Source organism: Pogoniulus pusillus, chromosome 16 (genome assembly GCF_015220805.1).
Source record: "Pogoniulus pusillus isolate bPogPus1 chromosome 16, bPogPus1.pri, whole genome shotgun sequence".
NCBI lineage: Eukaryota > Metazoa > Chordata > Aves > Piciformes > Lybiidae > Pogoniulus > Pogoniulus pusillus.
Genome location: NC_087279.1, coordinates 13,268,500 through 13,292,645, shown reverse-complemented (window position 1 = coordinate 13,292,645; position 24,146 = coordinate 13,268,500). Strand labels below are relative to the sequence as shown.

The 24,146-nt window shown below is 50.4% G+C and overlaps 1 long non-coding RNA gene across 1 annotated transcript; it reads left to right on the top strand.

Moving 5' to 3' along the window:
- The first annotated feature begins 5,972 nt into the window (after positions 1–5,972).
- Positions 5,973–22,946, top strand: LOC135182459 (uncharacterized). Its single transcript, XR_010305221.1, has 6 exons — positions 5,973–6,076; positions 14,550–14,919; positions 15,910–15,987; positions 17,614–17,715; positions 19,765–19,927; positions 22,836–22,946. It is a non-coding gene; the product is annotated as an uncharacterized LOC135182459 (long non-coding RNA).
- The last annotated feature ends 1,200 nt before the right edge of the window (positions 22,947–24,146 follow it).

Below are 24,146 nucleotides of genomic sequence, written 5' to 3'. Positions count from 1 at the left end.
CTCCAGGAAAGCTGTGATCTCTTCCTAGCATCTCCTCAGTCCCCTGTTCTCCTTCTTGGGGCAGATGGGTATGGATCACTTTCTCTATTAAGGTACAGCTTCTGTGGACAACGAGCTTGTTAGATTTGAATGCAGAGAAGAGAGCAGTGAGCTTGCTTCCAGGTGCAGGTCTCCAGCATCCTTTCCTGTTTCCTTGTAGCACAGCAGCCAGTGCTGCTGGGGAGTGTGTGCTGAGCACCTTTCTGCTACTCAGCATGAGCATTGGCTGTCACCTAGGGCAGGAGGCTGAAGTTAATTGACAAGCTTATGTTAGTGTGTTGGGAGAGGGTGCTGTGGGGCAGTTTGTGGTGGTGGGGGAGCATCCTGAACTACTTACTGAGGGTTCTCTGACAGAGACTAACTTAGTGCCTGCTTAGCTGTAGCTGAGATGGGCCAGGTGACTGTTGCCTGAGGCCATGAATTTGCCATCTACCAAAAAATCTTTCCCTAGTAACCATACTTAAACTTTTCTATGCTTGCTTCAGTCCCCCATCCCTTCCTCCCTGATAACGCAGTACATCTGGAAATGCACCACTCTGTTGTCACAAAACAGTTAGGCTGTATCAGTGCTGTGACCCAGTGCCAAAAACCTGTCACCTCTGTTCTCCTCTCTTTCTGCTCCCTGCAGGCATCTTCCATGCAGCCAGTAACTCACTGCTGCCTCCCACACACACCAGCCAAACTGAGGATGTGGCGATGATGCTCTGCATGGCACAAGGATTTTTCTGCAAGTATCCTTTGAGGAGTGCTACAGAAGCTATTCCTATTCACTCCATGAGCTTGTGCCTTCATGGAGTGTGTATTCTTTAAACTTTGACTGTGCTGGGCACTCCAAGGTCCTCCCAGGAGGAGAACCTCTTTGCAGCAGGATGTGGGCTGGGGGAAGTTGTTGCCTTTCCTCTTTTGTGAGTCCACTCTGCTACGTATAGATGCCATAACAGCAAGAAAGGCTCTGCTTGCTGCTATGCCTGATCCACGTGGTGTGGCAGGCACCTTGTACTAACCACTGTTAACCAAGTTGTGTTCCATCCTGTGAGAGCCTTGGGGCATTTTTTTTAACTCTTAATTTCCAGTTGCTCAGCTTCTCCAAAAGGCTGTGGCTGCTTTCAAGATGTTCCATTTGTCCTGGGCCAGTAGACTTTGCTTCCTATGTCAGTGTCTTCTGATGCGGGCCTGTCCACTTGGCATCTCCCCTGTCGTGGCACAGCTGGACAGTGGCTGACTAAAAGGAAACTGTGGTGGTTTGGCTGTTATCTGCCCCCCCACACTTTAAGAAGGTACCCAAACTAGACTCAGCCAGTTCTGGGAATATAAATGAAGCTATTTATTTACAGCTAGCACAATATACAAGCAGATATGTACAGTATATACAGAAATATACAAGTTAAAAGGAATACAGAAACACAACTCCCCTCCCAGAAACCTGAGTCCCCAGGAGGGGCTCTCAACCACCCCTGCACCTTCCCCCTGCCCCTCTCAACCTTACCCCAGTCCTAAGAAAGAATAGAGGTTCAGCCAAGAGGTTAAGAAGCAAGGTTAGTGGCAGTGAGGTTAGGGAGCTGCAGCTCCGTCCAAGCCCAGCCAGAAAGTGAAGACAAAACGGCGAAAGTGTTATCTAGTGTTTACCCTTCTTGTTCCCATGCATCTCAGTGAGACTCTGAGAGAAGTTGACATCACAATTGTTTTCCTTTTCACAGCTAATTACCTACTTTTTCTCACCAAAACATTCTACCCTACTTCAAACTAGCACAGAAACTCTGGGATGGGAGGCTGTGCTGGAACAAAAGCTCTTGAGGTGATGCCCCAGTAGCTGAGGCTAAAATCCTGCAGTTGAGAAGAGTGATCTGGGAGAGGTACAGCTGCTTTACCATGAAGCTGTTCTCTTCTTCAAGGGCTTGATCTTCAGTATGATAATGTGACAAAGTATTAGGGGTGCTTCCACAGCTCTAGGACTGAGAAAGGCAGACTTCAAGGTGCATTTTTGTGGAACAAGGCCTCTAGAGGTGACCTGTTTGGACATGGCCTTACCTGCGTGCTGTTGGTTAACAAATAGCTTTAGTGCTGCTTGATGGTTTTGCTTACAGATCGATGTGAGCCTGCTGGGCTGGAGTTTTTTTGGGAGTTCCTGTTTTTTCCCTAAGGGATGGATTTGGTCTGTGTAGTTGTGTGATGTGTTTTTCCTTTATTATTTATGAAATCAATAGATCTTAAAAAGGAAGGGGGAGAAGAGTGGTGTCAAAAATAGGCAACAGAACCTGGCTCAGCTGTGTGACTTGCTCTAGGTGATCCTGCTCTGTCAGAGGAGGTGGACTAGATGATGTTCAGAGGTCCCTTCCAACCCCTACCCATTCAGTGACTGTGTGACCAGGGGGAGCATGGGGTAAAATTGCCCCTTGCTGCTATTGGGTAAAAACTCAGGTAACCTGAGCCCCAGGCATCAAACCACTCTCTGCATGCGCAGGGTGGGGTGAGGAGCACAGATCAGGGCAGGGTGCAAGTTGCCATATCTGCTTGTGCAGCCAGGAGCAAACACCTGGGTGGAGCCCTGGCCCTTGCTGCTCCCCTCTGGGATTTCTCTGTGACAGCGTCTCTGGATGGAGCATAAGATCTGTGCCAGCAGCTCTGCTGGCACCTGCAGCCCCTAGCAATTCTTGCTTGGAGCTACCTCCATCACCTGCCTGGTGCTGCAAAAGGCAGCAGCTGACAGGCAATTTTGATGCTGTCTAACTCCGTGACAAGTTTGCTATTTCCAAGCTGTGGGTGAGGGCATAGCCATATTTTGCAGCATGCCTGGGCTGATTTTGCCACCTCTGACAATTTGGTGCCTCAGGTCTCTGCCTGCTTTCCCCTGCTGAGAGCTGCTCACAAAATCATGCTTTAGCACAGCAAGGCTGCTGACAGAGACCTAGAGCTTGGGATTAGTGCTGAGTTGTTTCCTGCTCCAGGAATCAGTCACTTGCTTTGCTTCAAGGAGTGTCTGAACAAGTCCAGCTCTCTGCTGCCTGTCCCCTTTCTCACCTCCAGCTAAAGGCCTGTTGTTTCCCTGTAGCTGGAGGCTTGCCCTGCACCTAGAAGCAGTGAGGGGGTCACATTTTTTGCTGTAATTACCCTGCTCTCCTGCCTGCTGCCTGTGCCACCACTTGGTGGGGGAGAAGCAAAGATGAAAGAGAGCAGAGATGATTACATTTAATATCAATGGAAATTGGCCCTGTGATTGAGAGTCATTTTCCTTCCTTCTCTCCCGCATATTGAAGTTGGGAGGCAGCTTTGAAACCTCATATGGCCATCTCACCAGGGCCATGCCAGGCTCTGTCATGCCACCAGAGAGAAAAGCCAGCAGTGTCCTGTATGTGCATCAGTGTCTCTGAGGTTTTCAGCCTGGCCCCTGCAGTCAGGAAAGCAGCTGCTGCTATTCTTCTCTTCCTATGAAAATAAAGCCCCCTTGCCTCCTTTTGTAAGTGCCTGCTACCCTGGCCCTGTGTGGATTGACTTGTCAACCTTTGTAGAGACAAACACCTTGCTTACAGTGGTGGAAAAGGAACAGCAGGAAGATAAAGGAAGGTTGACCTTTCCTTAAGCCACACTGGCAATGCCCAGATTCGCCTGGAGAGCTGCAGGATCAGCTGCCCCTCATCCTGCAGTAACCTGCAGTAAGATGTTTAAAAAGGAGGCTGGATAGGGCACTTAGTGCTATGGTTTAGTTAATTAGAAGGGCTAGGTGATAGGTTGGACTCAATGATCTCAGAGGTTTTTTTACAACCTGGTTAATTTTGTGATTCTGTGCACCTGTTCTGGCCCCCTTTTGGAGTCCCTGGCTTTGGGAGAGCTGTTGCACTCAGTGTCGGTGCTACTGCTCAGGTTGCACTGAGAGAAGGGTGCTGGAGGCAGAGAAGTGCCAAAATGCCAACTGGTAGATCCCAAGCAGACATTGGAAAAATAATTCAGCCCTTTGCCTTCCCTTCCCAGTTGCACAGAGCGAGCAGTGAAGTACCAGCTGGCTGCCCAGGAGCTTTCCCTCGCTAGAGGTAAGATTAGGTGCCTACCTGTGTGGGGATTGTGCAGAGCTGGGGTTGGTGCCAGGAGGCTCGGGAGGCCCCTTCTGAGGTTATCAGCTCTGATGAGGTGTCCAGATGTGAAATGTGTGCACAAGAGGACAGCAGTGAGACTGCCTTTGCCTCAACACAGCATCTTCAACCATCTACAGGGCTGTTGTGCTGGAGAGACTTCAATACCTCCCTCCCTCTGAGCCATGACACTGATTTTCCTTCTTCCTGAGCCTTTTCTTTCCTTGAATTTGCATCCTGGCTAGACATAAAGCTGCTTTGTAGGGTAACTTGTGCAGCTAGTGGCATTAGAGCAGGCCCTGTCCCATTTGAGTCACAGATGGGCTGGCGATGGAGCTGTGCAAGGTGTGGGAGATGGATGGTGTTTCCAGGAGGCTTTCTGTGAGGTCCTCTTTAATTTTGTGGTCTTTGCTCTCATGCTGTGCAGGCATGATGTTTGTCAGCTGGTACAGCCCTCTGGCAGGCCACTGTGTCTGAGTGGTGCCGTACACTTGGAAACCTCTCATCACCTTGGAGCGTGGCAGCCAGGTAAAGCCAGAAAAATGACGTCAGGAAGACTAAGGAAAACAATAGTTGTGAAACCTTATGTGTGGCCACAGCCCAGCAAACAGCTGGCAGCACAGCAGGATCAGAGGGGCCACCTCTGCTTTTTGTTTGCTCCTGCAGCCTTGTTAAGAAGCCTGGCCTGGCTGAGCTGTGTTACAAAAGCTGTGTGCAGTGTTTCTCATCACACCCTGGCAGCTGGGGACTTCTGCAGGCCCCACAGCAGAGGTCCTTGTCTGGAGGCTGAATCCTGGTTGATGGGTTCAGGCTGGCTGGTGTGCAGAGGAAGAGGAGCTGTTCTAAAAGCAATGGGAGCTGTGGCTTGCCAGGTCCTCCCACTAACACCAGGGACATCCTCGTCTCATCTGCAGCCATGAAGGGTAAATCTCTTTTCCTTTGCCTTCCTCTGCTAACATATCAGGACTGGTAATGCCTTCTACATGGACTTTGCTAGAGTTCTAGGAAGGGACTGTTCATGGGCTGGGAGTGGAGTGGTTTTGCAAAGCTTCTTTGCAAAAGGCTTTCAAGGGTCAGCCCTGTGAGCTGGACCTGACAAGCAGGGTTAGAATGAAAAAACATGCATCACTTTTGTGTGCTGGTATGTGGGTCTTGCTAGTGAGTCAGCCTTCCCCCAGGAGCCTTGGGAATGGTCCTTTTCTCCAGCAGAGAATCCTTCACAGAGCCCACCACATCCTTGCTGGTAAGTTTCTCAGCACTCCTGTCTGATGAAAACCACCACATCGATGGTGTCATGTAATTGCAGGGCTGTGCAAGCATCCTTGAGATCTTTGCTGGAGACTTGTGAGATAGGAGAGGTCATACTCAAACCACCCCTTGTAGACAGGGATCCTTACTCACTGAAAGGTGGAGTGACTTGCCTAAGGCTAACTTGTCTGTGTTTGATCAGGCTGCAGTCTCCAACTTAGACGTGGAGATGCAACCATCCACACCTGGCTGCAAGGGTCCTGCTGGCAGTGGCAGCACAGCATGGCTGCAGAAATGTCATTCAGAATGGGAGCTGCTGAAGGTGAGCCAGTCTCTTTGGAGGCTGCAGAACAGCATCCTAAATTCAGGTGCTCACAACTGCCTGGATCCCTCACTTAGCTTAGCTGTGCTCATGACCTTGTCGAAATGCATTCGGTTGTGTCACAGCCTGGGTGCCGAGCTGTGGGTGCGCCTTTACTGCTCATCTCTTGGGTGCTTTCTCAAGTGGCTTTCTTGGCTCCCACACCAAACCTCCTCCCTTGTTGACTGTCCACAAACTGGATTTTACACTTTGATTTTGTGAGTTGCTCTCCTTCTCTTTGTCTCTTAAAGGTTTTGATGCTGCCTCATGGGTTCACTGGAGACCTCTGAGAAAGGAGGGATCCATCTCCTTTTTCTGCAGACAGCTTCCCTTGATACAAAGCCTCTCTCTTCATCATGTTGTGGTGAGTGACCACGCATAGGTCTCTGATCCTAATCTTTTGTTTCAACCTGAGGATGCTTAGAATTTGCTGTTCATAATTCCTGACAACCACTCCTGTCCTCAAGTATCTGATGTGGAGTAGGTTTGTGCTACCACTTTGAGACCTGTTTCCTCAGTATTAGGCTTTAGGCACAAATCTCAAACTTAAATTCCCCTTTCTAGCCTCTTACCACTCTCCCATCACTGTGCTCAGGCAAAGCTAGCAGGACTCTGCCATGCTGAGCAGGAGCCTGGCAGCAGGGCAGGCAGTAAGGTCCTCTGTGCCCAGTGTGGTGTGGCTGGGTGACTTGGCTCGTCTGCTGGAGGAGCAGCAGTGTTTCCCATTGCCCAACAAGAACTGCCATGTGGTTGGTTCCTGATAAAGGTGCATTGGGAAGTCTCCTCTCAAACCTGATCCCCAGAGCTTGTGCTGATGAGATAAGCACGTGCAGGATGGGATCTGCCCTACTTGGTTGTGCTATGCCTGTGCTGCACAAAGGGCATTGCTCAGGTGCTGCTGTCACTTCCTTCTCTCTTCCATTTGGGACGGCAGCTGCACTTTCATCATGGCTTGGGACTTGAGGAGAGGCTGATGCAACAGGCAGAAGAGCCAGGAGGTGAGGCTCCTGCTGCTTAAGCTGGCTGCTGCAGAGCAGTAGGATTTCAGAGGTACTTCTAGTGGGGAGTTCATGAAAATTGGACATGCTCAATGCTTTCCTGAGCTTGTGAATCTGACCTGCCAGGGACAAGCTGTCAGCTCGCTTCACCCTGAGCCCTGTTGCTGTGTGGGGCTGTGCAGCTGGAGATTGGCGTTTCCACTCTCTAGCCGGGGAGACTGACTCGTCCCCAAAATCAAAGGCAGATGACATTGCTCAAACAGCACGAACTTGTATCTGCCCTTCTCGGGCAGTGCTCCTTTGGTTTCTGCCTGGAGCATGGTGCCTGGGAGTCTGCGGGGCATCCAGTGCAGAGCAGCAACTGAGGTCTTTGTGGTCAGGCCAACATGCAGATTGTGGGGGCAGATTAGGCTGCACGAGAGGCATGTCTTAAACGCCATCTCTTATCTGAATGTTCTCAGTTCTGTCTTCTGAAAGAAAAGCCTCCAGATTTGAGTAGAAATGGCTTTACCAGGTGGCTACTGTGTTGTGGATAGGTGAGCAATACCTGACTGTGAACAGAAGCTTGCAATAATCTCTTTTTTTTGGTATGTGTTCTTGTAGAAGCCTCTGGGCTGGCTGATTTCAACCATTTGGTTACCCTGGACACCACACTTGGGTTTCTCTACTGCCCTGGTTTTATAGCAAGGAGCCACGATGGCAGTGGGAATATGGTGAACAAAAGGAAAGGAGTGTGACCCTCCAGATTCACCCTGTTTTTTTCTGGAAGACATCCTCTGCAGCATTAGGGAGCACTCAGCTGGTCTAACTTGTTGGTGAAGGAGCCTGGTTTCACTGCAGCAAGCACCTCTGCTGCTGCTGCTGCCTTGGTCCAGGGCAGATATCTGCTTTGCTCAAACTCATCCAACTTTTCTGTACAATCTCATTTTGGGCAGGATGTTTCAGAGCTCTGCTATTGAATGTCATGACCCAGATATATGTAATCAGTTTCTATTATTGACCTGGGACACAGTAGTCAACAGAAGTGCTGATCAGCTCCCAAGCTGAAGCAGCTGGTGTCACTGGAAGCAGCACTGGGTGTGTCATGGTCACGTAGGCTCCATCAAGATCTGAGGTGCATTGAAAAGCCTCTGCCTGATAGGTGCTTGAGAAACGAGTAGAGCTGACAGCTCTTGGAGATGTGTCATTGCCACTGCAGGTGGCAATGCTCATGGAGATGAGGATAGAGCACAGAATCATAGAATCAGTCAGGGTTGGAAGGGACCACAAGGATCACCTAGTTCCAACCTCCCTGCCATGGGCAGGGACACCCTACCCTCGATCAGGCTGGCCAGAGTCTCATCCAGCCTGGCCTTAAACACCTCCCTGGGCAACCCATTCCAGGCTCTCACCACTCTCATGCTGAAGAACTTCCTCCTCATGTCCAGTCTGAATCTCCCCATCTGCAGCTTTGCTCCATTCCCCCTAGTCCTGTCACTGCCTGACATCCTAAAAAGTCCCTCCCCAGCTCTTTTGTAGGCCACCTTCAGATACTGGAAGGCCACAATAAGGTCTTGACTCTTGACTGGCCATGGTGTTATGCTATGAGAGCTCTCATTTCTAAGATGTCAGGAAGGAAAAGGATCTTTCAGCCACACACTCTGGCTTGGCAGAGGCATTGCTGTGACGTTACCTACTTGGGTAAGGACATCTGCGTGCTTCCCCTGAGGCCTGGATGATGGCACAACTTGTTGATGTTAGTGGTGTCCCCTTCCAAGTGGCATGGCCCTTTGCCACAACGTTGGAAGGCTTCTGTGACCCACAGGTTGGCAAGGAAATCAGAGGGAATTCAGGCAGGGGCATTCCTGGCCCTGGAAAACTCTTGCAAAATCCTGCCCTAGGCAGAAGAGTGAGGGAAAAGTGAGCAGGCAGATTAGAGCAGAGGCATCCCAGGCACAGCAGCTGTGCAGAGCAACAGACCACTTGAATTTGACTCCCTTCCCATCAAACACAGACCTTCTGCCTGCACTCTTGAGGGCATGGAGCTGGAGTCCAGTTGCAGAGTTGTGGTCTGGAGGACCAGGCACAGGGGAGCAGTGCAGTGAGGATGTTGTCTCACCTTTGGGTGATGTGACAGTGCATCCTTATGTAGGTGTGAAATGTCAGCAGCAAAGGTTTGTGGTGCCTGATGTGAGGTGCAAGGATTTGCTTGCTGTTTTGGACCATCTGTGTCTTGTTATGGAAGCATTTCTTGCCTTTCCTTGTGTCTTCTTCATTCTGGTGGTTCTCTTTCCACTCATTGTCCCTGCTGTGGGTGCTGCCTTCTCCCTCTCCCCGGTTTTCCATCCCGAGCCATTCTTCTTACCGACACTCTGGTATCTTGGGTTTGAGTTTGACTTTTCACCGTGGGTTTGACCTCTGTAGCAGTAGCCCTCTTGAGAACTTTGTTTTCCTCATTCAAGTGGTTCTTGCTGTCTCTTCTGCCTCTTTGCATGGAAGAGACACACTCAGGCTATGCCTTTCTGACTTCTGTTTGCTCAAGCCACAGAGACTGAAGAGCTTGTCCTGATGTGATCCCACATGTGGAACATACTCCCGTGCCAGGGATGAAAGCATTTGCTGCCAAAGTAACCAGGGAGATGGAAAATGCCTGCCCACCTGTAGCGAGCCCTTATGGGGCTCCCAGAGGACTCTGCCCAGGAAGAAATTCCCCTGGGCGTTTGTTTCTCTGCCTATCCACGGCTGGGCAGCGCTGTAGGAGTGTGTCCTTGTGCATCCATGGGCAGTACTCCCCTGACCTCAGAGCATCAGGAGCGGTCTGTCTTTGCGGAGGCAGCCTCAGGGACCACCTGGGCACGAGGTGTCCCATGCACGTCTCCTTTGGCTACAGCTGGTTCTTGCTTTGTGCTTCCTTCCCCTTGGGCAGATGATAAATGAGGGAGAGCATTTCCCAGGAAATCTCTCCTGGATACACCTCTGGAGCAGCATCCATTCTGCAGGGTTGATGGGCTAATCTCTGGCTAATTGAAGCAAACGTACACAAATAATGCTTTTATCTGCCCAGATCTGGACCATGCTCGAAGCCTCCTCTTGACATGACTCACTTCTGGGCAAGTCCAGCTGCAGATCCTGTCCTTTCCTCAGAGCCCTGTGGTCAGCTGGCTTTGTCAGACATGCCATAGGTAGCTGATGGAGGAGTGAGGTCCTCCAAGCAGGAGCCTTGCATCAGCTGAGTGCCTGCTCCTGCACCCCTGCCATGCTCTAGCTCTCCCAGAAGGACACTCCTGGTTTACAGTGGGACTCATTCCCACAACCAATCTGGGACACCATTCTCTCTGTCTCTGTTGGTTCAGTTCTGGTGAAGGTGTAAACTGTTGAGTTGCTCAGAAGTAGTTGATAAACATGTCCATCATGCCTTTTGTCATTGTCCTCTCCTCTGCAGCCCTTCTGGGAGGGTAAATTTTATGAGCTGAAATGTTGCTGTTTTCACAAAACAATGGATTTTTTAGAAGTTACTTCTTCCCCCTCTTTATGTTCTCCTCTCTAATGCTTGAGTAAAACCTCATCATACAGAAAAAACCCTCACTATTTTAGGAAAAAACCCAACCCATAAAATTGGAGAGGAAAGTGAAATCCACTTCTATGAATAATAAATAGTCTGGAGCTCAGAAAAGCCTCAGCTCTTCTTCCCAAGGCAGCAGCCAGTGCACTACTGGCTGTATTTGCTGCTAGAAGTGTTGGCCAGGTTCTTTCGACTCCTCTGAAGGTAAATGAGCAGTTGCCAGGTTTGCTTGGTCTTGCATGTCTGGGATGATGAAAGGGCCAAAGAAACTGGAAGATCTGTAATTGTGAGTGGGGTGCTCAGCCCTGTGGTCTGGGAGCCGAGGTGCAGCACGGAGGCATTTGCTTGATGTGGGATCTCCCTTTGCCACGGTTCCTGCCTGCTGAGCGCCAGCATGGCAGATAACGCACCCTGGCTCCAGGATGGGAGGATGCTAAAAGCCCAGATGAGGAGACAAGCCTGGGTGATGTGGTGTCAGGTACACCTTCAGGCATCTGCATTACTGCTCACCCCATGCACCCCACAGGGATACAGTGGTTGAATGCCAGTGGGCAGCTTGGTGCTGCAGTGCCTTTCCTTCCTCCTTTGTTCCTTGGAGGAGACTTTTGCTTCCTCAGGTCCCACACTTGACAGCTGAAGCTTTGTCCTCTCTCGTTTCAGTGAATCAGTCTTTTCTTATGCCTTCTTTTGCAGTCTCCTTCAGATGCAATAGAGCCTCTTGACACCTTAGGAACTCTTAAATCCATAGGGCTTGTCTGCTTCTGCATCTCTTTGTGCAGAAAAGCTCTTGCTGCTGTTCAGCTCCAGGTCAGCCCTCCTCCATCCTGCCCCCTGAGGTAGATTGGTTTGGGGCTGTGCATGGGCTCTTTTGGCACAACTTGTGGCTTGGATTTGGGTTTCTCCCCAGTCCTGCCCAGCATGGGCTTTGGGGACAGGCCTGAAGGAGGAGATAAATACATCTTTTGTGGGCCCAAATGGAAGTATCTCCAGTTTCCAACAGCAACTGTGGGGGGATGCCATGGGGTTAAAAGTAGAGTTATGGTCATGCATAGACCCATCTTTCCCTGGCAGGCAGCCCTTGGCAAGCCATGGTTTGAGCTCTGTTTCCACAGCATAGATGGTTTCCAACCCACCGTAGCAAAGAGAGGATGGCTTCCTCTCCAGGGCTTTGTAGCCTTCTTTGTTATCTCAATTTAAGCTCATCCTCCAGGTTCTGTGGGAATGCCCCTGTTGCCAGGGCTGCTGTTACTTTTCTGAGGGGTTGCTCTACACCCTGTGGATTGGGATCCAGGCAGTGCACACTCAGACAGGATGAGGAAGGCAGTGAGACCTTTCAGTTTCCTCCTGCTCTTTCACCTTGCCAGTTCAAGACCAGATCAAAGGAGGTCAGAGCAAGGTGGGGGTTGGTCTCTTCTCACATGCAACGAGTTACAGGATAAGGAAATAGCCTCCTCGAGTTCTTCACAGAAATGGGCAGCCCAGGGAGGTGGTGGTGGAGCCACCATCCCAGCAGGTATTTAAAGGACATGTGGATGTGATGCTTAGGGACAATGTTTAGTGGCAGTGGCTTAGCAGTAGGATTGTTATGAATGGTTGAACTCAGTGATCTCGGAGGTCTCCCTCAACCTCAGCAGTTGCATGGTTCTGCGTGCTGGGCTGTGAGATGTCCTGCTCTTCAGCGACAGGGACTGCTCTCTCTTTGCTTGTGGTGGCTGGTCTCACATGCTCCCAGGGCTCACGTGGCTAGCCAAACTGTAGCAGAAACATGGAGTCCTTGAAAATAGTGTCCTGAAGAGCAAGAAGCAGTTTAGCTTTCCCAAGGGTTATTAATCACTTTTTTAGTGGAGCCAACTAAGCAGGTGCATTGATAGTGGTGTTGCAGGAGCTGCTTTACTACCAGGATAAACGTCAAGTAGTCTCCAGTGGTCTCCTGGAGCATGTGCCATTGGTGCTGCCCCAAGGGCTCCAGGAGCACTGAAACTCTCTTGGCCCTGCTCTGAGGGGTAGTTTTTTTGGTGATTTGTCAAGGAGGATTCTCCAGCAGTGCCTGCCTTAGGGAGCCTGGCTGTGGTCCCTGCATGTGCCCAGCCAGGCCCCAGCTGCCTCTGGTAGCATCATGCCCATTTCCATGGCAACAGCATGTGCATGGCCAGAATAAAGTGAGGTTCCAGCTGCTTCCTGGTGTGTGAGGCAGGAAAGGAGTTTTCTGAGGTAAGAGCTCAAATGACTTGCAGAGGAGGGGTTTGGCTGGGGAAAGGTGGAATTCCAGCAGCTGGGGAGGCTGCTGGGGCAGTGGTAGAAATTCTAACAAAGGGTGAGATTTCTGGGGTGTTTTTTTGGTTCTGCCATGTAATTTCATGCATTGTAGTAGAAGCTAAGTGATTGTCCAGAAGGGTCTACAGAGCGAGTCTCTGAAGTCTCTGCCTGTCCCACAGGGTGATAACACAGGCTGAGTGTTTTCTTCAGAGAGGCTTTAAAGGCTGTTGTGGGATCCAGTCTCAGCTTGGAAGCTCCTGCTGGGATGGCTGCTTGTCGTGGGCTAAATGCCAACAGCCAGGCTATGGTGGGGAGCCTGATCTCCTAATAGCAAAGCCAAGTAGGATTGTGTTTTGGTTTGGCCAGTGATAAAGATGAGACCTTGCTTGCTCTCTGGCCATAGCCAGCCTAGAGGAAGAGCTGCTGTTAGCTCCCAGCAGGATCACCAGCACCCTTCTAGCTGACCCAGGAGGTAAAATTGGGAGGTTCATTTTTACAGCAAACTCTGGTCCATTGTGCCCTCCTTCCACCACCCTTTTATCACCTCTCTGCTAGGCTAACCAGGGTACCATCCTCTCTCATGGTAGGTGACTTAAGGATCCTTTGGCCAAGGGTCCCTGATCCCTCTGCAGCAAGACTGTCAAGCTCCCATGAGATTAGGCATGAATGGCAAAGGCCATGGCATGTGTTACACTGGTGGGTCAGGAGCTGCAGCCAATGCCAGGGGCTACATGGCTTGGCAGATGATGCCTTTGCAGCATCCTGGATTGTGTTAGTCCAAAGCTGTCTGGTGTCTCTGGAAGCCTCTTCCAAATGAGGCCATCATGGGACTGTTGCTGGTTGATTGCTCCTTATGCACTGTCAGCACAGCAGCTGGGGTTGCAGGCATCCAAAACAGCAACTCCTTTGACTCCACCAGGGCAGCTCCAGCACTCTGATTAGAAGCGGGAACCCTCATAATGTGGTCAGACTTGGCTTTCCCTGTCCAGTTCACCCACAAATAGTAAAGTCAGGTTCTTGGAGGGGTTCAGGAGGGCAAATATCCAAACCATACACAAGACCAACAGGATTTAGGTGCTTGTAGATCACTGGGCATCTGAGCGGTGTTGATGTGGGAGCAAGGATGCTGGGGTGGGGAGGACACTGAGGGAACTTCCTGCTTTTCAAGAACGCCAGATGCATCTTGGGGAGGTTTCTTTGGTCTCTCCCCACTCAGTTGTGTGGGGTGACATCAAAGCAGGCTGCCAGAGGAAACAAATGGAGACCAAGGTAAGACCTGGTTATGAGAGAACCTCGGGAACGCTGCCTGCCTGGCTGCGATCAGGCTGGCAAAGCCAGCTGCTCCCTGTGCAGCACACGGCTGTGCCAACCCTTCCCTGGGCTGTGCCACTGCTGCACGTGGACGGGACTGTTGGCAACTGCCTGGGGCAGCTGCTGGCAGCAGCCCTTGGGACAAGTGGTGGTGAGGCATGGAAGCCCAAGGAAGCTCCCCCAGTGTTTTGGGGAAGGACTTGGGTGTGGCTTTTAAAGGTCAGGCCCCAGGTACTGCCAAATGTCACAGAGGTTCAGGACCACAAACTTTCTGTGGTTTCATGTTTCCCAACTCTGTCCCCACCACCACCTCTCCTGTGCCCACCATGATGTGGCTGTGAGCTGTGTGTGTTTTGGAGGTGTCGCTGGGTAGCACCCACTGACTCACCTGCTGGGTGTGAAAACCAGGGGCTGGCTTTATCACCAGCCCTAGTAGAGGGATCTCGGCAGTTTGGAAGCTGCTGAGCTTGGCTTCTTTTCAGCAGTCTTTTGCTTGAGCACCAAATTCCTCCTTGAGAAGTGTAATATTCATGAAGGAGACACGTTAATTAGCAAGCTGTCTGCTCCCTGCTTTGGCATGTGAGTAGGTGGTGTTACCTCTGGAGTTAGGTTGAAATCCATTTGGTATTTAGGTGAATTTGATTTGCAAGAGCTTGGAAGCTGCTTAAAGAGCACCTCTAAAGCACATTGGACTACATGCAGCCTTCATGGTACATGTCTTCTCTCTGTAGGTCTGGAGCATGCAAGGAGACCTCATTCCCAAGCTTGTATCTCCAAGCCATCTGCAGATGGACAGTTGACTGCCAGCAGTTGGAACAGATCTGGTCTTTCAGAAGCACATCCTGCCCTGCTGGCAGAGCATCCACAAGCAGAGCCACCATTGTCTCAGACTCAATCTCCTGGAGGTTGCTCAGGGGATGCTCACTCTCAAATTGCATTTTATCTTTCATTGGAAGTCAAAAGAGCAGATCCCAATTATGCAGCTTTGCTGCTGTCCCCAGCCTAGAGGAATGTTACTGCTTCCCTTGGAGAGTTACGAGTCCAAGAGTCACGTTTCAGCCTGTTACTGAAACCTGGCAGCATGAACGTGAACAGAGAAAGGTACAAACACCATCAAACCCACTCAATTTCAAATCAATTCTTGGCAATTTCTGCCAGCAACATGGTCCCAGTGCAGCCTTCGAGTGTCAGTAAGTTTTGGCAGCTTCTTTAGAGCACAAGGAAGAAGGAGCTCTGGAATCCAGCTTTTCAAGAAGTCTCACCCTTCTGCTGAATTCTAGGAGCAAGAAGATGAGAGTGAAGATGCTTTAAAAGTATTATGCATCTTGCTTGTGTTGCAGGGAAGGAATTTGTGTTTATCAGCTTTCATAAGCGTTTTCCAATGCTTTCAGGATTATCTTCTTCTCTCTTTTTATTTCTTTCCATTTTATCCAATGGAAAAGAGGAGGAGCAATAATGAAAAGACTGAATGTCTCATTTTCTAGTTAGTCTCTGAAGAAGTTTGAAGAAGTGGCTTATGGTAATTTCTGGGGCAAAAAAAGAAATTCCACTTTCTGCAGGCAGGTTTATTTATTATTTTTCTCTCTCCTCTCACTTGAAATAATTCATCCTGCCTTAAATTAAAGTCTTTGATTTGGAAACTGGGGCAGAAGGTGAGTCTTTGTGGGTGTGTTGGCAGGGGCATCCTGAGCAGATAAAAGCTTTAGGAAGGGCAGCAGGCAGCCCCAACACTGCAGGCTGAGCTATACTGGGACACTCTTTGGGTGCTGCTGGGGTGGATGAGGAGGTGAAGACGCCAGCCCAGGGAAATCTTTAAATACTTACTTCCAACACAGGAGCTCAGCCCCCACTCCTGTTAATCTGGGAGCTACTCCCAGTGGCTCTTTCTGGGGCTTGGGGATGTCTTCCTCCTAAGGGTTAAGAGCATCCCCCTGCATAGCTCCTTGCCCTCTCTGCCTGGCTGTCTTTCTGGGCATCAAAGAGACTGGAGGAGAAAGCCCAGCTGTGGTGAGGGTCTGTGCTCTCCTTTCCCGCGGGAGCCCCCTGGCAAGCATTCATCACTAATGCCGTATTTCTCTCGTTTAAATGAAGGTTTCTGCCTCCACGTGAATCCCTGCTCTGGACCGTGTGGGTTTCTACTGCAGGACCTTGACCTCAGGCCAGATGAAGGTTTGTTGAGCCCTTGAACTCCTGATTAGCCACAGTGTGAGCGCTTCCAAGCCAGGTCTGAAGAGAGGGACTGAGCTGCACTGAGTCATTTCCTTCATGCCTATTCAGCGCCTTTTCCCACCCATCTAACCAAACATTAGCCCTCTAGGCCTGCTTCTCCATGGCAGTCTTCTTGAAGCAAAGGTGTTGGGAGTACCCAGCTGGGCTCCCTGGGATGCAGGCCAACCCTCTGTGAGCAGTGAGACATCGTTTGCTGATGCCTCAGAAGAAATCCTGCAGCAGGGGACTGCAGTTTTGCTTGCCTTCCCCAGCTGATGTCAGGGAGGAGAAGGCATGTCAGGAGAGAATGACTTCACAGAGCTGCTCTGGGAACGGGTCACCCCCTCCTTGCAGCAAGGGCTGCTGGAAAGGAGCCCAGGCAAAACACTGCCAATGATGTCTTCATCCCTGTACCCCATTACAGGCAGCATTTGCAAACACCGAGGAGATGCTGTTGAGCGAGGAGTCAGCCAGCTGGGCTGGTAATGCAGCTTTTGGTGGCTCTGCTCAGAGCCCCAGACCCTCACAGTGTGTTTTGGCTTGTGGGTCACAGTGCTGGGTTTGGATTGCTCTGTGGAAGAATCGAAAGCAAGCTCTGGCTATTTGGCTGCTGTTGTAAACGAGCTCTGTCTGAACAATGAGCCTGCTACTGCTGGACCTCACAGCCCTGCAAGATGTGGATTTCCCCATGTACAGATGTAGTGATATTCTCCAGCTGCACCTGAAGCACAAGTTGGGATCTAATGCAGCTCAGCTCCCTTGGGCTGAATCGATTGCTGGCAAACCCAGGGCTCAGCGTGCTGTGAGGTCCCTGCAACCCACCACTGCAACAGAGCATTGCAGACACTCCAGTCCTGGGGCAAGGGCTGCATGTGGCCAGAATCCGTCTGTGCTCTGTTGTGCATGGAGGGCCCTGTCTCATCCCCACTCCCATGCAGAGCTGCTCTTGCAGGATGAAAAACCAGGTTCATCGAAGGCACCTCCACTGGAGTGCCAAAATGCTTTACACATATCTGGTTCACATTGGGAAGGGGCAGAAATGCAGAACAGATGGTTCTTGTGAGCTCTCACAGCAGACACCGAAGGACAGAGGCAATGAATTGATTTCACTGGCCCCATTGGGAGGGTGCTGGCCATGGCCCTGGGAGGTGGTTGGTGGGGCTGTAGAAGGTGGCTGCCTACCTTGCTTTGATCCAGAGCTGTGTCAGCAGCCATGCTGGCTGTCTGGAAACCAGGGCTTGTGCTGGCATGCACCAGTGACCTGGCTAGCTTCTCCAGCCAGCCAAAACCTGGGAGCTCCAGCAGAGCCTGAGATGGGAGATGGTTTCTCTTTGAAGTCAAGGTCAATAATCTGTGAAAACAAATGCAGTCTAAAAAACAAAAGGCAAAAGCAGGCCTTCTTCCTCCTTTCAGTCTCCCCCATGGGGAAGATGTGGCAAAGTTTTGCTCGTGTTCAGCTTAGTGCACTAAGAACAGAGATTTCTAACAGCCTGTCTTGTAAGTAAGGAGCCCGTTCTCATCTTGTGGTTAATTGTATTAAATAATTAAGGGATTTAGCTCATTTACTCTGTGCTTTTCACACCCTAGGTGACCACATGATGTCAAGTACAAGATGAAGCAATTAGGGGAGGTGGACTCTGTGCCTAGCTCCACCGCTGCCTTGGACCTCTGGCCCCTCTGCCTATGATGGTGAGCTCGGAGGTGCTGGGGCTTATGTTGGCTATGCACTGAGCATTTTGAGCAGGAGAGAACTTAGTGGTAGCACCTGGAGTGCTCTGAGAGCCCTGGGAGGCTCTGGTGCACAGCCGAGAGCTGTTGCATCTTGCTGTGTAATGTGACACTGCCACACCTGTGCAAATTCTCCCCCTAGCCTGAGGCTTGGGTGGAAATGTGTTGGATCATTAAATCAAGCTACTTAAGAGCTACTTGAGGATGGAAGATGTGAAATCAGGCGTATGAAATGGCAACGTCTAGACGATCCCCTGAGCAGCTGCCTGCTTCAAACAGAGCTGCTGTTTGCAGCGACTATGCTTCTTGGTTTGTGCCCTGAGGGGGACAGGCAGAGCTTGCTGGTAAAGAAAGCCCAGCCAAGCTTCTCTTCTGTCTCTGCCGAGCAGCTGGAGCTCGCTTGAAAAGGCCAGGATGTCAACTCGCGTTGAGGAACCAGCCAGTGAGCTCAGGTTGGTGGTTCCTACTGGGACAGGACTTAAGTGAGATATAGGAAGAGGTGTGTGAACCTGGGACACAAAGCCTGGGTTCTGGTGCTGAGACAGGACTGGTCCTGCTTTGTAGAAATGTTCACACCACGTCTAGAAAGGCTCTGACTGACTCTGTATTTGTGCTTTCTCCTGGCCTCTTCCTTCCCTGGACTGAGATCCCAAAGAATTGGGAAGGAAGCTGGATGAGAGCAAAAACCTTTTAGTTCGACAGGAGTCACAGAGTGGGTTGACTCATGCCCTGGCCTCATGCGTGTGGGAGCTTCCTTAGCATGTTACTGCATGCAGCCCAGAAGGCTGCTCTGAGCAGCTTGCTGCCTGTGTTCATCCACAGGGGGTCTCTGTGTTGCTCCTTTGCCTTCCCTTCCCAGGGCATGGAGTAACTCCTGAGAGCCAGGGCTGCCTGCTGGGGTCCAATAATGCAACAGTGTTTCTTTTGGTGATCAACATCTCAGTTAGCAAGGTAGCAGAGCAAGTTTCATGCTACGTGCTCATCCTACAGCATCTCAGTGGAGAATGATCAATCTTATCTTAGATGGTTGCCCAGTACTGTCAGTTGGGATGTTTGGGAACCAAAAACCCATCTCTAGAGCTTGATTTTTGGATTCTCCTTTCTCAGGATCGGGGCTAAGCATGTGTGACCTGTCTCTCCTTTGCAGGAAAGGGTCGGGACAGCCCAACACGATGGTTGCACATCCCCCTCCCCATTCCCAAAGTGGCCTCAGGCAGCTCCCATTAGATCACTTTAAATCCCGCCCTGCTTGGCCTCTGTGTCCAATTTAAGCAGCATGACCGAATGCTTGCCGACGGGGAAGCCTTGTTGGATTGTGGAGGTACTAAGACGATTGGAACACAAGAGCTGATAGTTTCAAGTAACTGAAACTTAACCTCTCTGGATAAAGGGTTATTGTCCTGCCACAGAAATCCTCTGTCTGGGAGAGCACAGCTGCGGGGGAAATAAATGCTCCTCTTCTTTTTGCTTTCTTTCTCTCTTTGCTGTTTGTTTGTTTAAAGCCCAGGCATATTGGGTTGGTTTGCTCTTGTTGGCCACGATGGAGCAGTGGTGGGATGTGGTAGCTGAGCTCTGCCTGGGGAGTTGGGGTTCCCCAGGATACTGTAAGGCAAATTCAATTTAATGCAGGGAATTAAATCCCAAGCAAAGCCACTGTCTGTTGTAGACTTAGCTGAGATTCAGGCCAAATCCTGGCACCATTGAAGTTAAATGGGACTTTAGCTACTGGCTTCAGAGGGGTCAGGGGAGGGACCTGCTTCCAGGTGTTAAGCATATTTGTCCTACCAGCAGGAACAAGCTGCGCTGCCCAGGGGCAAGTGCAGGGCTGGGATCCTTCTCCCTGGTCAGTGCAGTGTTTGCAGAGCATCTAGGATGGCAGCAGGTGCCCCCATAGTGCTTTCCCTCCTCTGTGCAGGTTCTGGCTCTGGACCAAGCCCACCTTGCTCCAATTGATCCCTCTGTGAAACCTCACTGAGCAGCAGATGCTAATTCTTCTTTTGCCTTCTTGAGGCTGTCTCCTTATACAGAAACAGCTCATGGCTGAATACCAGATCCTGCCAGCATCTGCTCTGGACATGGAGGCAAAGTGGGCTGCAATGGCTGGAAAACTGCTCTGCCAACAGCACTGCACCAGGGCTGCCCCTTGCCTGCTGCTGCTATGCCACGGGGCCAGGTAAAGGCTGACCTTCCTAGGTGTGTTATAGAGGTGGGGTGAAAAAGAGATCTGGATATATATGTGTGTGAGAATGGCTGTTCTGGGCAAGAGCTGCTGAGGGCTGGGTGCTGGCAGCTGCAGGAGTAGCCACTTCCATCAGTGCTGCACGGCCGGCTTAGAGCTGGGAAGGTCTGGCTCCTGTCACCTGCCTGAGGCAGCTGTGCTGCTTTTCAAGCAGCTCAGCCTGTGTCTCTGGAGGTGAGGGGTTTTTCCTCTGTTTGCTTAGTTTCATGTTTTAAAAACATCCTATTTTCTTGAATTCCTCGCCCACGCAGATCAAAGGGGTGGAGAGGACAGTCCAGCTGGGTTTGGGCCCACTCAGAAATCCCCGGGGGGATTTTTTTTCTGGCAGGGCTGGGATCCTCTCTTCCCGCTCAGAACTACCACAAAAAACCATTTCTCCTGATTAAATTGCACTTATGTGTCTAAACACACAGCAGCCCAAGCCTGTGTTTGTGTGTGTGCTCAAATGTCTTCCAAAAGCCACTCCTACCACCCCTGCAAAATAGTTGGAGGGTGAAACAAGAATGATAAATATCTGGCCAAGGGGAATGCTTTGGAGTGACTGAATGGGAGCTGTGAATGGGAACAGCTCTGCTTGAGTAGCACTGCAGCAGTGATGACTGCGCTTGGTGTGAGACTGGAATAGCTCAGGCAATACTCTTGTAGTCCAGGGCAGAGGGAAAGAAACTGAGTGCCTGGCTCAGAAAGTTTCTCACACAAGAAAGAAGCTTCAGTAGGTTCTTCCTTCAACCTGGCATGGATTAAGGTCTGGATCTGTGCTTGATCATAGACTTGCTTTGGTTAGAAAAGACTACTACACCACCTACACCACCACAACCATTAAACCATGTCCTGAGAGGGTGATTCATGCCAAAATCTGTGCTTAACTCAACATCATCTTGCAAAGGGGAAGCAGCTGTCCTGTTCTCCAGTGCTTCCAGATTAGTTATAGGATATTTGCTGAAGATGTTGTAGGAAATTCTCCTGCTTGGGACTGAAATAATGTCACTTTATTGTTAATACCCAGGGAAAGCCTCAGACACAGTATGCACACTAAATACTGGTTCACCTGCTAGCAAAATGCTGCTGGTGCTTCTACCCAAATGTGGTTGTTGTTGGTCAGGAGCTAGCAAAGTTTTAGTCTTTTTTAAATCACTTTTATTTCATGTCATCTCTGCAAACAACTCACAACTTCTCCAAGGGAATATCTTTGCCATTACTATTAAGGAGATGGTTTTCAAAAGGATTAGAAAAATGAAGGCTGAAATGAAATCCAGGAATAATCAATTCATCCAGTTGTGAAACTGATTCTAAACCCCAGCCTTTCTGGAGGAATCTCTTGTTTGAAACGTTGGCATGGGATGGGTATTGTCTGGTCTGACTCCCAGTCCTGTCATGCTTCATTTGTGACTTGGATGAGAAACAGCTGCAGTGAAGGCTGAACTTCTCTCAGCAGAGTCCTGCAGGTGAAAGGATCACCCTTCAGCCCAAAATTGTCCTTTCAGTTCCATATTCCTTCTGCCTTTGCTGCTTTGCTGATGCTGAGGCTGCCTCTTGCCTCAAGTGATTTTCCATGTGGACTTTGGCTTTCTCAGTTGACATGTCCCCCACTCTGCCAAAAGCCTCCTGGAGAGCCTCTTGTTTTAGGCAATGAGATTGCTGAGCTGCCATACTTCCCAGTACACACTATCAGTGGTAGAAGCAGGAGGGGATGCCAGGTCCTGAGCACAGGGCTCACTTTCTCCTCCTCTCTGGGCGATGCCAGGGCAGAGGCTGCCACTCCTCCCACAAGCACATGACACTCAACCCGTGAGCTGCTTCACATCCCCAAGTGATTTTCTCTGGTTTATGGGCATCTTCCTTGGTCTTTGTTGGAATGCTTTGGGTTTTGCTTCACAACATTGCAGTGTGGGAAATGGCTTGGAGAGAAGACCCAGGCTGTGGTTTTTTTTCTTTTTTTTCTTGCATGTCCTCAGCACAGAGGCAACTGTTAGAGGAAAAGCCCAGCTATTTTCCAGGTGACGTGTTTCTCATCTGCCCTGCTGTGGGTACTGGGAACCAGAAGGGCACTTACCCAACAGCTGCTGTAAACTTTGATCTGCTGACAATACTCCACATCTGCCACTTGCTCTCCTTTCCCAAGGCAGCAGAAGCTGAGCTTCCAAGCTCAAGAGAAGTTTCATGGTCCTGCTTTTCAGGCCCATGTCTACCGTGACCCACACTAAAAGTAGTTCAGACTAGCTCTGTGCCTTTGGAGGTGCTGATGGCAATGGACCATGTGGCCCTGTATCTTGCCCACATCTGCCCACATTCCTTGGAGACTGTTGGTGTTCTGGGAACTTGTCACTGCTTCACCTGAACCTTTAGCCCTTCTGTGCTTGCTTTGTTCTCTCTGTTGCCCTAATTCAGGATAGATCCCAGACAACAGACCCATGTAGGACTGGGAACAGTAGTTGATGTGGTTCAGGGTGGCTAAGGAAGACCTCAATGACTGACTCAAATCACTAGGACCTTGGTAGCTTATACTCTAAGATGGATGTGTTAGGTGGGGGTTGGTCTCTTGTCCCAAGCAACCAGCAACAGAACAAGGGGAGACAGTCTCAAGTTGTACCAGGGGAGATATAGGCTGGATGTTAGGAGGAAGTTGTTGCCAGAGAGAGTGATTGGCATTGGAATGGGCTGCCCAGGGAGGTGGTGGAGTCGCTGTCCCTGGAGGTGTTAAAAAAATGACTAGATGAGGCTCTTAGTGCCATGGTCTGGTTGGTTGGATAGGGCTGGGTGCTGGGTTGGACTGGGTGATCTTGGAGGTATCTTCCAACCTGGTTACTTCTATTCTCTGAGAGTCCTTGTTTTCTTCACTCAGGGTCCTTAAGCATGTACCAGACGCAGATCTCAAGAATCTCCACATCATGTCACTTCTGCAAAGCTTGGCTGGACCATCTCAAGCCAGAGGTACCTGATAAAGCTCCTATTATCTTCTGTAGGGGTACAGAGCAGGAACCTCATTTCTGCTTGCATCCTCTAAGATGGTTTCAGCATGGTACCAGCTGCAAAAGCTCAAGTAGCCCCACAGGAAACTCCCCAGCTGCTCCCAAGCCACCTGCACCTCTCAAAGAGGTAAACCCTTACTGGTGCTGGGATTTGAGCAATGTGATCTAGTTGGGGATGTCCCTGCTGACTGTCAAGGGTGGGGATTGGACTAGATGACCCTTGGAGGTCACTTCCAGGCTGGACCATTCTATGATTTCTCCACGTGTGCCCTGATGCTAGGAGGGCTTTTTGTTTGTTTGTTTTCCTCATTGCACAGAAATAGCCTGATGTGGGAATCTGCTCTTTGCACTGACGGGGTTAAAGTCTGCTCCCTCCTTCTAGGCTGACCATGGAAAATACTGCTCATGCCAGGGACTAAATGCAGGACAGAAACTAGGGCTCCTAGGATACCATAATACAAATAATACAACTTGTTCCACGAGCAGCAGGAACTGACAGATCCTGGTTTACAGTGGCTTTGTGTCGAGGGGGAAAGGCTGCCCCTGGGCTCCTGCTGGCCAGTGGAAGCTGTGCTTGTCAGCTGCCCACCAGCCACCAAGCTTCCCAAAATGCATGCTTCTGTAATAACCAGAAGCCCCCTGCACAATGTGGTTGACAGTGCCCAGAGAGGAGAGGTGTACGAACGGTGTGGTTGTATGCATCCTGTTTGCCTGGAGAATGAGCCTGCAGAATAAGGATGCAGGCAGAGCATCCTCTGGAAAACAGTAATGCTTTCACCAGTTTGTGCCCCAGACTCTGCATCTGCTTTGTGATGATGCTCATTTTGCCAGAGGTGAAGTTGCCTCAAAAGACAGAAGTGGCACATGACCAAGTGTCGGGATGGGTCCACAGGTGAGTGGAGATGTCTGTTCACCAGTCTGGCTTTTGGCCTTCAGACAGGAGAAACCTGCATTCATCTTCCCCTCACAGCCCAGGCTTTGCAGTTTTGGCATTGACTGCCCTAGCAGCTCACACCTGGGGATGTCTTGGCACTGATAGGTGCTAAAACCAGATCCCTACCACTGTCCTCTGCACCTGGCATGGAATTAACCCCCTGAGCTGTATGTGACCGAAGGAAGATGCAGCCATCACACAACCAGCTTCTGGCAGCCAGATAAAGAAAACAGCAGCTTAGGTTTGTTGT